The following is a 15,527-nucleotide window of genomic DNA, read 5'->3' on the forward strand; positions in this document are numbered from 1 at the left end:
TGAGGTTGTGTATCTGTGTGTGTGTCTGTGTGAGATCTGTGTCTCAGTGTGAGGATGCATATCTGTGTGTGTCTCAGTGTGAGGTTGTGTATCTGTATGTGTGTCTCAGTGTGAGATCTGAGTATTAGTGTGAGGATGCGCATCTGTGTGTGTTCCTCAGTGTGAAGTTGTGTATCTGTGTGTGTGTCTCAGTGTGAGATCTGAGTCTCAGTGTGAGGATGTGCATCTGTGTGTGTTCCTCAGCGAGAGGCTGTGTATCTGTGTGTGTGTCTCAGTGTGAGGCTGGGTATCTGTGTGTGTGTCTCAGTGTGAGGCTGGGTATCTGTGTGTGTGCCTCAGTGTGAGACACACATACAAACACACACCCACATTCACACACACACACACTCCGACACTCACACACTTACACACACACACACACACTCTGGATCAGAAGGCATTCCTTCCCGATCGCTCCCAGACGTTAATGAAAGCAGGCAGCTCTGCCTAATTCGGTTGCCTAGCAACAAATCGCCCCCCCCCCCACCTCTTGCTTTTCATCTTCTCTCCGACCAAGTCCTCAATCTTTCCCTCCCTCTCCCTCTCCCTCTCCCTCCGCCGTCGAGAGGAGCTCCATCCCCGCCTTCATCCCAATATCCATTCGCGCAGATGACGGCCCGCCGTCAGACAGCCTCAAACGATCCCCGCCGCAGACATCCCCCAACGATCCCCGCCCCACACTGCAGAGCCCGGTGAACGTTTAAACTTTCGGCACGGGCCTCGTGAAGTAACCACACCCACCCACCCACCCCCCGTGGAAGTAAAGAGGAGAGCTGTGACCGGGCAGGAGGCAACCGAGATCACTCGCAGGGCTGGGGGGACCTGGGCTCGGTTCCTGGGGTGCTGTCTGGGGGGAGTCTGCATGTTCTCCCTGTGCTGGTGTGGGGTTTCCTCTGGGAGCTCTGGTTTCCTCCCGCGGGCCGGAGACAGGCTGGTGGGTCAACTGGCTTCTGGGAAAACTGGCCCTGGTGTGTGTGTGTGTGTGTGTGTGTGTGTGTGTGTGTGTGTGTGTGTGTGTGTCTTGCTGTCTCAGACACTGTGGGGAGAGAGAGAGAGAGAGAGGTGCACTAGAGGTGCACTTCCTACTGCACTGGGACAGATACTCTGGGATTAGAGAAACATTCTTCCCGAAATTCAGAAATCTAATCCCATTGTTAACACACCTGCCAGAATCACAATGGGTCCCAATCCTACTGGGAGAGGGAGGAGGGAACTCAGTTGACCTGGCAGCCCCAGTGTGTGATCTCCTGTCCCAGCCTGAGGAACAGACAGTAAGCCTGTCTCTCAATAATAATAATACAGTGTGTGATCTCCTGTCCCAGCCTGAGGAACAGACAGTGAGCTCGTCTCTCAATAATAATAATACAGTGTGTGATCTCCTGTCCCAGCCTGAGGAACAGACAGTGAGCCTGTCTCTCAATAATAATAATACAGTGTGTGATCTCCTGTCCCAGCCTGAGGAACAGACAGTGAGCCCGTCTCTCAATAATAATAATACAGTGTGTGATCTCCTGTCCCAGCCTGAGGAACAGACAGTGAGCCCATCTCTCAATAATAATAATACAGTGTGTGATCTCCTGTCCCAGCCTGAGGAACAGACAGTGAGCCTGTCTCTCAATAATAATAATACTACAGTGTGTGATCTCCTGTCCCAGCCTGAGGAACAGACAGTGAGCCCGTCTCTCAAAAATAATAATACAGTGTGTGATCTCCTGTCCCAGCCTGAGGAACAGACAGTGAGCCTGTCTCTCAATAATAATAATACAGTGTGTGATCTCCTGTCCCAGCCTGAGGAACAGACAGTGAGCCTGTCTCTCAATAATAATAATACAGTGTGTGATCTCCTGTCCCAGCCTGAGGAACAGACAGTGAGCCTGTCTCTCAATAATAATAATACAGTGTGTGATCTCCTGTCCCAGCCTGAGGAACAGACAGTGAGCCTGTCTCTCAATAATAATAATACAGTGTGTGATCTCCTGTCCCAGCCTGAGGAACAGACAGTGAGCCTGTCTCTCAATAATAATAATACAGTGTGTGACCTCCTGTCCCAGCCTGAGGAACAGTGAGGCTGTCTCCCAATAATGCTCCAGCCACCTACAGTATATGTCAATATTTTATAATATGTCTTTGTTGTAAATATCTGTAGATTTTATTTTACTTCTATTTTGTGTTGTGTTTAATGTAAATATCATTACTTTCATTTGCTTTGGCAACACTGATTGTACCCATCGGTCATGCGAAGAAAGCACCTCGAACTGAACTGAGAGAGAGAGAGAGAGCTCTCACCTGCTGTTGTGAGTCAGTGAGGTGAGACATAACACCTAAGCAGCGTGTTATCAACAAACAGCCCCCCTGGGAGCAGAGCCTTGACACACAGAGGGGGAGGGGCAGGGAGCGGCTCTGGCAGAGCGAAGGGAAATCCTCTCATCCTCTCGGCGCAGAGGAAGAGGCCCCAGGACGAAGCACTGCATTCTGGGTCGGGTCCAGAAGATCATAGCGGAGGTACGCGTATACAGAAGGCCCTTCCCAGAATGCACGGCAATTCTGGAGTATATATACACACAAGATACATCAACCTTGTACAGGACCAGCCCCAGAATGCACTGCAGTGTGTAATGTACACACATACAAGATACATCAACCTTGTACAGGACCAGCCCCAGAATGCACTGCAGTGTGTAATGCACACACACACAAGATACATCAACCTTGTGCAGGACCAGCCCCAGAATGCACTGCAGTGTGTAGTGTACACACACACAAGATACATCAACCTTGTGCAGGACCAGCCCCAGAATGCACTGCAGTGTGTAATGTACACACACACAAGATACATCAACCTTGTACAGGACCAGCCCCAGAATGCACTGCAGTGTGTAATGTACACACACACAAGATACATCACCCTTGTACAGAACCAGCCCCAGAATGCACTGCAATGTTTAGTGTACACACACACAAGATACATCAACCTTGTACAGGACCAGCCCCAGAATGCACTGCAGTGTGTAATGTACACACACACAAGATACATCACCCTTGTACAGAACCAGCCCCAGAATGCACTGCAATGTGTAGTGTACACACACACAAGATACATCAACCTTGTGCAGGACCAGCCCCAGAATGCACTGCAGTTCTGTATGCAACACACAGACGCCAAGACACGCATGCCGGGGCAGACGGGCACACGCCGAGAGACACGCCTCAGCCGAGACGCGCTTCCCTGCCAAGACGGACAGACAGGTGCACAGAGCTGCCTGCTGGGACACGTGCAGAGACAGACGGACTCACACTGTGGCAGCAGCTGCTGCCTGTCAGAGGGACACTGCAGCCTGCCTGGTGCTGATCAAAGCCAGCAAGACAGGTCTGTCGAACACAGGCAGGACACAGCTCTGACTTTACCAAGTGAGGCAGCAAGGACACAGCTCTGACTTTACCAAGTGAGGCAGGAAGGACACAGCTCTGACTTTACCAAGTAAAGCAGGAAGAACACAGGTCTGACTTTACCAAGTAAAGCAGGAAGGACACAGGTCTGACTTTACCAAGTGAGGCAGGAAGGACACAGCTCTGACTTTACCAAGTGAGGCAGGAAGGACACAGGTCTGACTTTACCAAGTAAAGCAGGAAGGACACAGGTCTGACTTTACCAAGTAAAGCAGGAAGGACACAGGTCTGACTTTACCAAGTGAGGCAGGAAGGACACAGCTCTGACTTTACCAAGTGAGGCAGGAAGGACACAGGTCTGACTTTACCAAGTAAAGCAGGAAGAACACAGGTCTGACTTTACCAAGTGAGGCAGGAAGGACACAGGTCTGACTTTACCAAGTAAAGCAGGAAGGACACAGCTCTGACTTTACCAAGTAAAGCAGGAAGGACACAGCTCTGACTTTACCAAGTAAAGCAGGAAGGACACAGGTCTGACTTTACCAAGTAAAGCAGGAAGGACACAGGTCTGACTTTACCAAGTAAAGCAGGAAGGACACAGGTCTGACTTTACCAAGTAAAGCAGGAAGGACACAGCTCTGACTTTACCAAGTGAGGCAGGAAGGACACAGGTCTGACTTTACCAAGTAAAGCAGGAAGGACACAGGTCTGACTTTACCAAGTGAGACAGGAAGGACACAGGTCTGACTTTACCAAGTGAGACAGGAAGGACACAGGTCTGACTTTACCAAGTAAAGCAGGAAGGACACAGCTCTGACTTTACCAAGTAAAGCAGGAAGGACACAGGTCTGACTTTACCAAGTGAGGCAGGAAGGACACAGCTCTGACTTTACCAAGTAAAGCAGGAAGGACACAGCTCTGACTTTACCAAGTAAAGCAGGAAGGACACAGGTCTGACTTTACCAAGTAAAGCAGGAAGGACACAGGTCTGACTTTACCAAGTAAAGCAGGAAGGACACAGGTCTGACTTTACCAAGTGAGACAGGAAGGACACAGGTCTGACTTTACCAAGTAAAGCAGGAAGGACACAGCTCTGACTTTACCAAGTAAAGCAGGAAGGACACAGCTCTGACTTTACCAAGTGAGACAGGAAGGACACAGGTCTGACTTTACCAAGTAAAGCAGGAAGGACACAGCTCTGACTTTACCAAGTAAAGCAGGAAGGACACAGCTCTGACTTTACCAAGTAAAGCAGGAAGGACACAGGTCTGACTTTACCAAGTGAGACAGGAAGGACACAGCTCTGACTTTACCAAGTAAAGCAGGAAGGACACAGGTCTGACTTTACCAAGTAAAGCAGGAAGGACACAGCTCTGACTTTACCAAGTAAAGCAGGAAGGACACAGCTCTGACTTTACCAAGTGAGGCAGGAAGGACACAGGTCTGACTTTACCAAGTAAAGCAGGAAGGACACAGCTCTGACTTTACCAAGTGAGACAGGAAGGACACAGGTCTGACTTTACCAAGTAAAGCAGGAAGGACACAGCTCTGACTTTACCAAGTAAAGCAGGAAGGACACAGGTCTGACTTTACCAAGTGAGACAGGAAGGACACAGCTCTGACTTTACCAAGTGAGGCAGGAAGGACACAGGTCTGACTTGACCAAGTAAAGCAGGAAGGACACAGCTCTGACTTTACCAAGTGAGACAGGAAGGACACAGGTCTGACTTTACCAAGTAAAGCAGGAAGGACACAGCTCTGACTTTACCAAGTAAAGCAGGAAGGACACAGGTCTGACTTTACCAAGTAAAGCAGGAAGGACACAGGTCTGACTTTACCAAGTAAAGCAGGAAGGACACAGCTCTGACTTTACCAAGTGAGGCAGGAAGGACACAGGTCTGACTTTACCAAGTAAAGCAGGAAGGACACAGGTCTGACTTTACCAAGTGAGGCAGGAAGGACACAGGTCTGACTTTACCAAGTGAGGCAGGAAGGACACAGCTCTGACTTTACCAAGTAAAGCAGGAAGGACACAGCTCTGACTTTACCAAGTGAGGCAGGAAGGACACAGGTCTGACTTTACCAAGTAAAGCAGGAAGGACACAGCTCTGACTTTACCAAGTAAAGCAGGAAGGACACAGGTCTGACTTTACCAAGTAAAGCAGGAAGGACACAGCTCTGACTTTACCAAGTAAAGCAGGAAGGACACAGGTCTGACTTTACCAAGTGAGACAGGAAGGACACAGGTCTGACTTTACCAAGTAAAGCAGGAAGGACACAGGTCTGACTTTACCAAGTAAAGCAGGAAGGACACAGCTCTGACTTTACCAAGTAAAGCAGGAAGGACACAGGTCTGACTTTACCAAGTGAGACAGGAAGGACACAGGTCTGACTTTACCAAGTGAGGCAGGAAGGACACAGGTCTGACTTTACCAAGTAAAGCAGGAAGGACACAGGTCTGACTTTACCAAGTAAAGCAGGAAGGACACAGCTCTGACTTTACCAAGTGAGACAGGAAGGACACAGGTCTGACTTTACCAAGTGAGGCAGGAAGGACACAGCTCTGACTTTACCAAGTGAGGCAGGAAGGACACAGGTCTGACTTTACCAAGTAAAGCAGGAAGGACACAGCTCTGACTTCACCAAGTAAAGCAGGAAGGACACAGCTCTGACTTTACCAAGTGAGGCAGGAAGGACACAGGTCTGACTTTACCAAGTGAGGCAGGAAGGACACAGGTCTGACTTTACCAAGTAAAGCAGGAAGGACACAGCTCTGACTTTACCAAGTAAAGCAGGAAGGACACAGCTCTGACTTTACCAAGTAAAGCAGGAAGGACACAGGTCTGACTTTACCAAGTAAAGCAGGAAGGACACAGGTCTGACTTTACCAAGTGAGACAGGAAGGACACAGGTCTGACTTTACCAAGTGAGGCAGGAAGGACACAGGTCTGACTTTACCAAGTAAAGCAGGAAGGACACAGGTCTGACTTTACCAAGTAAAGCAGGAAGGACACAGGTCTGACTTTACCAAGTGAGACAGGAAGGACACAGGTCTGACTTTACCAAGTAAAGCAGGAAGGACACAGCTCTGACTTTACCAAGTAAAGCAGGAAGGACACAGCTCTGACTTTACCAAGTAAAGCAGGAAGGACACAGGTCTGACTTTACCAAGTAAAGCAGGAAGGACACAGGTCTGACTTTACCAAGTGAGACAGGAAGGACACAGGTCTGACTTTACCAAGTAAAGCAGGAAGGACACAGCTCTGACTTTACCAAGTAAAGCAGGAAGGACACAGGTCTGACTTTACCAAGTGAGGCAGGAAGGACACAGGTCTGACTTTACCAAGTGAGGCAGGAAGGACACAGGTCTGACTTTACCAAGTAAAGCAGGAAGGACACAGGTCTGACTTTACCAAGTAAAGCAGGAAGGACACAGCTCTGACTTTACCAAGTAAAGCAGGAAGGACACAGCTCTGACTTTACCAAGTAAAGCAGGAAGGACACAGGTCTGACTTTACCAAGTGAGACAGGAAGGACACAGCTCTGACTTTACCAAGTAAGGCAGCAAGGACACAGGTCTTGACTTGACCAAGTCCCCTCGGGGACCCCCCACCCCCCCGCCCTTCAGCATCATGGTAGCTGCCGTCTCCACCCCCCCCGGCGCACAGCTCTCACACCCTGCCTGCTCCCACTCTGCGAGCACGTGTCTCCTCAGAGCACTGCCCCCCCAGGAAGCCTGAGAAATGAGTCGACACAGCCCTCTCCCCGGCTGGAGAGCGCATCGCAGCGAGCTCGCGCGGCCCCCCCGTCTCCTCCATCGCCGCGGCCCCTCGGGGCTATCGTCTGCGAGCAGCCGAGCGCGAAGGAACGAAAGTGTTTGAGGAAAACAGGAGTCAGCCGGCGGTGGGGGGAGGGTCGGAGCCCATCTGTCTCAACAGCTCTCTCTCCTGCCCCTGCCTGTGTCTCAGGAGCTGATCTCTGAGTCTCCAGGTGACTACAGCTCCAGCCTGCCTGTGTCTCAGGAGCTGATCTCTCTGAGTCTCCAGGTGACTACAGCTCCAGCCCCTGCCTCTGTCTCAGGAGCTGATCTCTGAGTCTCCAGGTGACTACAGCTCCAGCCCCTGCCTCTGTCTCAGGAGCTGATCTCTGAGTCTCCAGGTGACTACAGCTCCAGCCCCTGCCTCTGTCTCAGGAGCTGATCTCTCTGAGTCTCCAGGTGACTACAGCTCCAGCCCGCCTCTGTCTCAGGAGCTGATCTCTCTGAGTCTCCAGGTGACTACAGAGCTGATCTCCCTGAGTCTCCAGGTGACTACAGCTCCAGCCTGCCTGTGTCTCAGGAGCTGATCTCTCTGAGTCTCCAGGTGACTACAGCTCCAGTCTGCCTGTGTCTCAGGAGCTGATCTCTGAGTCTCCAGGTGACTACAGCTCCAGCCCCTGCCTCTGTCTCAGGAGCTGATCTCTCTGAGTCTCCAGGTGACTACAGCTCCAGCCCGCCTCTGTCTCAGGAGCTGATCTCTCTGAGTCTCCAGGTGACTACAGAGCTGATCTCCCTGAGTCTCCAGGTGACTACAGCTCCAGCCTGCCTGTGTCTCAGGAGCTGATCTCTCTGAGTCTCCAGGTGACTACAGCTCCAGTCTGCCTGTGTCTCAGGAGCTGATCTCTCTGAGTCTCCAGGTGACTACAGCTCCAGTCTGCCTGTGTCTCAGGAGCTGATCTCTCTGAGTCTCCAGGTGACTACAGCTCCAGCCCCTGCCTCTGTCTCAGGAGCTGATCTCTGAGTCTCCAGGTGACTACAGCTCCAGCCCCTGCCTGTGTCTCAGGAGCTGATCTCTCTGAGTCTCCAGGTGACTACAGCTCCAGCCCCTGCCTCTGTCTCAGGAGCTGATCTCTGAGTCTCCAGGTGACTACAGCTCCAGCCCCTGCCTCTGTCTCAGGAGCTGATCTCTCTGAGTCTCCAGGTGACTACAGCTCCAGCCCGCCTGTGTCTCAGGAGCTGATCTCTGAGTCTCCAGGTGACTACAGCTCCAGCCCCTGCCAGTGTCTCAGGAGCTGATCTCTCTGAGTCTCCAGGTGACTACAGCTCCAGCCCCTGCCTCTGTCTCAGGAGCTGATCTCTCTGAGTCTCCAGGTGACTACAGAGCTGATCTCTCTGAGTCTCCAGGTCACTACAGAGCTGATCTCTCTGAGTCTCCAGGTGACTACAGAGCTGATCTCTGAGTCTCCAGGTGACTACAGCTCCAGCCCCTGCCTGTGTCTCAGGAGCTGATCTCTCTGAGTCTCCAGGTGACTACAGAGCTGATCTCTCTGAGTCTCCAGGTGACTAAAGCTCCACTCTGCCTGTGTCTCAGGAGCTGATCTCTGAGTCTCCAGGTGACTACAGCTCCAGCCCCTGCCTGTGTCTCAGGAGCTGATCTCTCTGAGTCTCCAGGTGACTACAGAGCTGATCTCTCTGAGTCTCCAGGTGACTACAGCTCCAGCCCCTGCCTCTGTCTCAGGAGCTGATCTCTCTGAGTCTCCAGGTGACTACAGCTCCAGCCTGCCTGTGTCTCAGGAGCTGATCTCTGAGTCTCCAGGTGACTACAGCTCCAGCCTGCCTGTGTCTCAGGAGCTGATCTCTCTGAGTCTCCAGGTGACTACAGCTCCAGCCTGCCTGTGTCTCAGGAGCTGATCTCTGAGTCTCCAGGTGACTACAGCTCCAGTCTGCCTGTGTCTGTGTGTGTGAGGACTCAGTGAGGTGCTGTCCAGTGTGCTGAAGTGCCTCAGTACAGAGGCTGTGTGAGGTGCTGTCCAGGGTGCTGACGTACCTCAGTACAGAGGCTGTGTGAGCTGAGCTGCTGGAGAAACCCCACTGTCACACCGTCCACAGTGATCAACTGCCCTCCGAACTGCCGAGCCTCAGGACACCCCGAGACAGACTGATCACCTCCAGCTTCACCCTCACACTCCTCCTCCTCCTCAGATCTGTACAGGACTGGAGAGACACTCAGTCTGATCACCTCCAGCCTCACCCTCACACTCCTCCTCCTCAGATCTGTACAGGACTGGAGAGACACTCAGTCTGATCACCTCCAGCTTCACCCTCACACTCCTCCTCCTCAGATCTGTACAGGACTGGAGAGACACTCAGTCTGATCACCTCCAGCTTCACCCTCACACTCCTCCTCCTCAGATCTGTACAGGACTGGAGAGACACTCAGTCTGATCACCTCCAGCTTCACCCTCACACTCCTCCTCCTCAGATCTGTACAGGACTGGAGAGACACTCAGTCTGATCACCTCCAGCTTCACCCTCACACTCCTCCTCCTCCTCAGATCTGTACAGGACTGGAGAGACACTCAGTCTGATCACCTCCAGCTTCACCCTCACACTCCTCCTCCTCAGATCTGTACAGGACTGGAGAGACACTCAGTCTGATCACCTCCAGCTTCACCCTCACACTCCTCCTCCTCAGATCTGTACAGGACTGGAGAGACACTCAGTCTGATCACCTCCAGCCTCACCCTCACACTCCTCCTCCTCAGATCTGTACAGGACTGGAGAGACACTCAGTCTGATCACCTCCAGCTTCACCCTCACACTCCTCCTCCTCAGATCTGTACAGGACTGGAGAGACACTCAGTCTGATCACCTCCAGCCTCACCCTCACACTCCTCCTCCTCAGATCTGTACAGGACTGGAGAGACACTCAGTCTGATCACCTCCAGATTCACCCTCACGCTCCTCCTCCTCAGATCTGTACAGGACTGGAGAGACACTCAGTCTGATCACCTCCAGCTTCACCCTCACACTCCTCCTCCTCCTCAGGTCTGTACAGGACTGGAGAGACACTCAGTCTGATCACCTCCAGCTTCACCCTCACACTCCTCCTCCTCAGATCCGTACAGGACGATAAAGACACTCCATCTGGCTCATTGATCACTTTGACATTGTATCTCTGTTCAGTTCTAGGCAGAGAGATGAAGGACATATATCTACTTTTGGAATGTCAGTGCTTCTGCAGTCAGTCGATCGACCAGTGTGTGTGTGTGTGTGTGTGTGTGTGTGTGTGTGTGTGTGTGTGTGTGTGTGTGTGTGTGTCGGAGGTGGTGTGCCATGTTGCTATCAGTGTGTCTTTGAGAGAGGGAGCACTGTACAGTGGCATGAAAGGCGCTATATAAAGCACATGGTGTGGCCGTGTGTGAGAGAGAGATGGAGAGACTGTGTGTCAGAGAGGCTGAGTGCTCTGTTGAGCTGCAGTGTTAATTGGTGTTTCCGTGCAGCTGAGAGGTGTTTAATTATCGGGATGGTGCCGTCTGGGAGCAGAGCCGACGGATCCCAGCTCCCAGAGGAGTGAGCTGTGACACTTCTGCTGCTGTCGGGAGCATCGGTTACTGAGCGCAGGGTCCCCCAGTCTCACAGCTCAGGGGTCCCCAGTCCAGTGAGTCTCACAGCTCAGGGGTCCCCCAGTCCAGTGAGTCTCACAGCTCAGGGGTCCCCCAGTCCAGTGAGTCTCACAGCTCAGGGGTCCCCAGTCCAGTGAGTCTTATAGCTCAGGGGACCCCAGTCTCACAGCTCAGGGGTCCCCAGTCCAGTGAGTCTCACAGCTCAGGGGTCCCCCAGTCCAGTGAGTCTCACAGCTCAGGGGTCCCCCAGTCCAGTGAGTCTCACAGCTCAGGGGTCCCCCAGTCCAGTGAGTCTCATAGCTCAGGGGACCCCAGTCCAGTGAGTCTCATAGCTCGGGGGACCCCAGTCCAGTGAGTCTCATAGCTCAGTCAATGTGTCAGTGTGTCAGAGTGTCAGTCAGTCAGTGTTTTAGAGTGTCAGGCAGTGTGTCAGTGTGTTAAGAGTGTTAAGAGTGTAAAGACTGTTAAGAGTGTAAAGACTGTTAAGAGTGTCAGAGCGTCAGAGCGTCAGAGTGTCAGAGTGTCAGAGTGTCAGAGTGTCAGAGTGTCAGATTGCAGTCAGTGTGCCAGCAGGCTGTGGGCAGTGTGTCAGTGTGTCAGTGTGCCAGCAGGCTGCGGGCAGTGTGTCAGTGTGTCAGTGTGCCACTTGGTCACAGTGTCAGAGTGTCAGTCAGTCAGAGTGTCAGTGTGTCAGTCAGTCAGTGTGCCACTTGGTCACAGTGTCAGAGTGTCAGTCAGTCAGTCAGTCAGTGTGTCAATCAGTCAGTGTGCCACTTGGTCACAGTGTCAGAGTGTCAGTCAATCAGTCAGTCAGTCAGTGTGTCAGTCAGTCAGTGTGCCACTTGGTCACAGTGTCAGAGTGTCAGTCAGTCAGTCAGTGTGTCAGTCAGACAGTATGTCACACACTCACAGTTTCTCTCATCCTCTCTTTAGCACGCACGCACGCACACACACACACAGTAGCTGAGTGTATCCAAGTTTTCAGAGAACTTGCAAGAGAAACGACCGGGAGATAAAAAGCTCTGAATTTATTTTGGGATGGCAGACAGGTGGCCTGGGGATGAATCATGCTGGCAGCCCGATGATTCCAGTCCCGGAACACGGGGGACCTTCCTTAAAAAGAGTTCGGCACTGTACATGAGCAGAGACTGTACATACAGAATCAGGATCATCCATCCTTCAGCTTTCTCACAGCTCTCTCTCCAGTGCAGGCTCACAGGGGAGCTGAGTCTGTCCCAGCAAGCAACAGGCACAAGGCAGGGCTCACCCTGGACAGGACAGCAGTCCATCACAGGACACACACACCCACCCTGGACAGGACAGCAGTCCATCACAGGACACACACACACTCACACACCCTGGACAGGACACCAGTCCATCACATGGCACACACACACACTCACACACCCTGGACAGGACACCAGTCCATCAAAGGCACACACACACACTCACACACCCTGGACAGGACAGCAGTCCATCACAGGACACACACACACTCACACACCCTGGACAGGACAGCAGTCCATCACAGGACACACACACACTCTGGACAGGACACCAGTCCATCACAGGACACTCACACACCCTGGACAGGACAGCAGTCCATCACAGGACACACACAGTCACACTCACACACCCTGGACAGGACACCAGTCCATCACAGGACACACACACACACACCCTGGACAGGACACCAGTCCATCACAGGACACACACACACACTCACACACCCTGGACAGGACACCAGTCCATCACAGGACACACACACACACTCACACACCCTGGACAGGACACCAGTCCATCACAGGACACACACACACACTCACACACCCTGGACAGGATACCAGTCCATCACAGGACACACACACACACTCACACACCCTGGACAGGACACCAGTCCATCACAGTAATACAATACTGCAGTAATACAGTGCCACAATACTACTATAATATAATACCACAATACTGCAGAAATACAATAAAACAATATTACAGCGATACAATACCAGAATACTTCAGGAAAACAGTGCTACAATACTGCAGTACTACAATACCGCGATGCTACAGTAATATGTGTAAATAGCACAATACTGCAGTTAGACAGTGCTACAATACTGCAGTAATACAGTGCAACTATACTGTCATACTATAATACCACAACACTACAGAAATACAACAGCAATACTACAATCAATACAATACCACTATACTACAGTAAATAGAATACCACAATACTACAATACAGTGCCACGATAATAAGGCAATACAACACTACAATATTGCAGAAATACAATACCAGAATACTATTATAATAGAATGCTGCAATAATACTACAACAATTTGACAGTAACATACTAGTTTTCAGTAATACAGTGACACAATACGGCAGCAAGAGAATACCACAATAAAGCAGTAATACAATGCTGCAATAATAGTGCTACAATACTACAGTAACAATACCACAAAACCACATTAATACAGTGGCACAATACTGTAGCAATATAATGCAGTAATACAGTGCCACAATACTACAATACAGTGCCACAATATTAAAACACTATAATACTACAATACTGCAGTAATACAGTGCCACAATAATGCAGCAATACTACAGTTATACAGTGCCACAATACTACAGTAATACAATGCTGCAATAATAGTGCTACAATACTACCGTAACAATACCACAATACCACATTAATACAGGGACACAATACTGTAGCAATATAATGCAGTAATACAGTGCCACAATACTACAATACAGTGCCACAATATTAAAACACTATAATACTACAATACTGCAGTAATACAGTGCCACAATAATGCAGCAATACTACAGTTATACAGTGCCACAATACTACAGTAATACAATGCTGCAATAATAGTGCTACAATACTACAGTAACGATACTACAATACCACATTAATACAGTGGCACAATACAATATAATGCCACAATACTGCAGTAATACAGTGCCACAATATTAAAACACTATAATACTACAATACTGCAGTAATACAGTGCCACAATAATGCAGCAATACTACAGTAATACAATACCACAATACTACAGTAATACAAGGCTGCAATAATAGTGCTACAATAATACAGTAACGATACTACAATACCACATTAATAGTGCCACAATATTAAAACACTATAATACTACAATACTTCAGTAAAACAGTGCCACAATACTGCAGCAATACTACAGTAATACAGTGCCACAATACTACAGTAATACAATGCTACAATAATAGTGCTACAATACTACAGTAACGCTACCACAATACCACATGAACACAGTGGCACAATACTGCAGTAATACTGTGCCACAATACTGCAGTAATACACTACCACAATACTACAATACAGTGCCACAATATTAAAACACTATAATACTACAATACTGCAGTAATACAGTGCCACAATACTGCAGCAATACTACAGTAATACAGTGCCACAGTACTACAGTAATACAATGCTGCAATGATAGTGCTACAATACTACAGTAACGATACCACAATACCACATTAATACAGTGCCACAATATTAAAACACTATAATACTAAAATAATACAGCGCCACAATACTACAGTAACGATACCACAATACCACATTAATACAGTGCCACAATACTAAAATACAGTGCCACAAGATTAAAACACTATAATACTACAGTAATAAGTACCACAATACTGCAGCAATACTACAATAATACAGTGCCACAACACTATAGCAACATAATACCACAATACAGTGTCACAATATTACAACACTACAATACTGCAGTAATACAGTACCACAGTATTATGGGGATACAGTCCAACAATAGCACAGTAATACAGTTCCACAATATTATAGTATCACAGTGCCACAATACAACAGCAATACCACAATATTACGACAATACAGAGCCACAGTACTACAGTAAACTCCTGCCATGTGCTCAGCGATCCTTCTGAGCAAAGTCACCGCAGTGAATCCACAGAGGACCCACGGTCTCCCGTTCCGGCGTGACAGAGGACACCCACTCCACGCGCAGCTCCTGAAGCGCGCCAAACCCAGCCGGGCCGGGCCGGGCCGAACCGGTTCAGTCCCCGCCCCGGGACCGAGAGACTCGCCGGTGTCCCCAGAGCAGCGTGGCGTGACGGTGACGTAGCCACGGGTGGGTAACACATCACCAAGAGCTCCCCCCTTCCTCCTCTTCCTTGACCAGACACGTCCTCCACCCCTGTGGGCATTTTCCCCGTGGACAAAACCAGCCCAGCCCAGCCCGGCCCGGCCCGACACCCGAACCTCACAGCTCGCGCCGCGTGGGTCGCTCGTGGGAGATGACCACTTGTAGGCTACATCGTGTCGAAACCTATCGCCAAATCTCTTGCCTCACACACACACACACACACACACACACACACACACACACACACACACACACACGAGCAGTTCGGAGCCTCGAGGCGAAACCGATCAGCGACCGACCGGCCTAATCGATCACGTCAGATGTGAGAAACTAATAATAATAATAATAATAATAATAATAATAATAACTGGACTTACCTCAGCCCTGGCGCCGGGTCCCCAGTCCGGACAGGTCCCCCACCAGCTGACAAGACAGGTGTCCGCCGCCGAGGTCAGAGTTCACGGCGACCAGAGGGGGAAAAAAAAACACCCCAAAATAAAAATAAAATAAAACCCCGGGAATTCCACGCGCCGGGG

The 15,527-nt window shown here is 50.2% G+C and overlaps 1 protein-coding gene across 3 annotated transcripts in view; it reads right to left on the bottom strand.

Annotated features, from left to right (window-relative positions):
- gabbr1b (gamma-aminobutyric acid (GABA) B receptor, 1b) overlaps positions 1–15,527 on the bottom strand; it is a 71,847-nt gene that overhangs the window by 55,508 nt on the left and 812 nt on the right. For 2 of the 3 annotated variants that reach the window (XM_069198743.1, XM_069198741.1), the window contains exon 1: positions 15,369–15,457. The gene's annotated coding sequence lies outside the window, so the exon portion shown is untranslated. Of the gene's footprint in view, positions 1–15,368; positions 15,458–15,527 lie in introns of those variants that run through there. The other variant, XM_069198742.1, reaches the window with a different exon arrangement.

The sequence above is a fragment of the Lepisosteus oculatus genome, chromosome 14 (assembly GCF_040954835.1).
Source record: "Lepisosteus oculatus isolate fLepOcu1 chromosome 14, fLepOcu1.hap2, whole genome shotgun sequence".
Classification (NCBI taxonomy): Eukaryota; Metazoa; Chordata; class Actinopteri; order Semionotiformes; family Lepisosteidae; genus Lepisosteus; species Lepisosteus oculatus.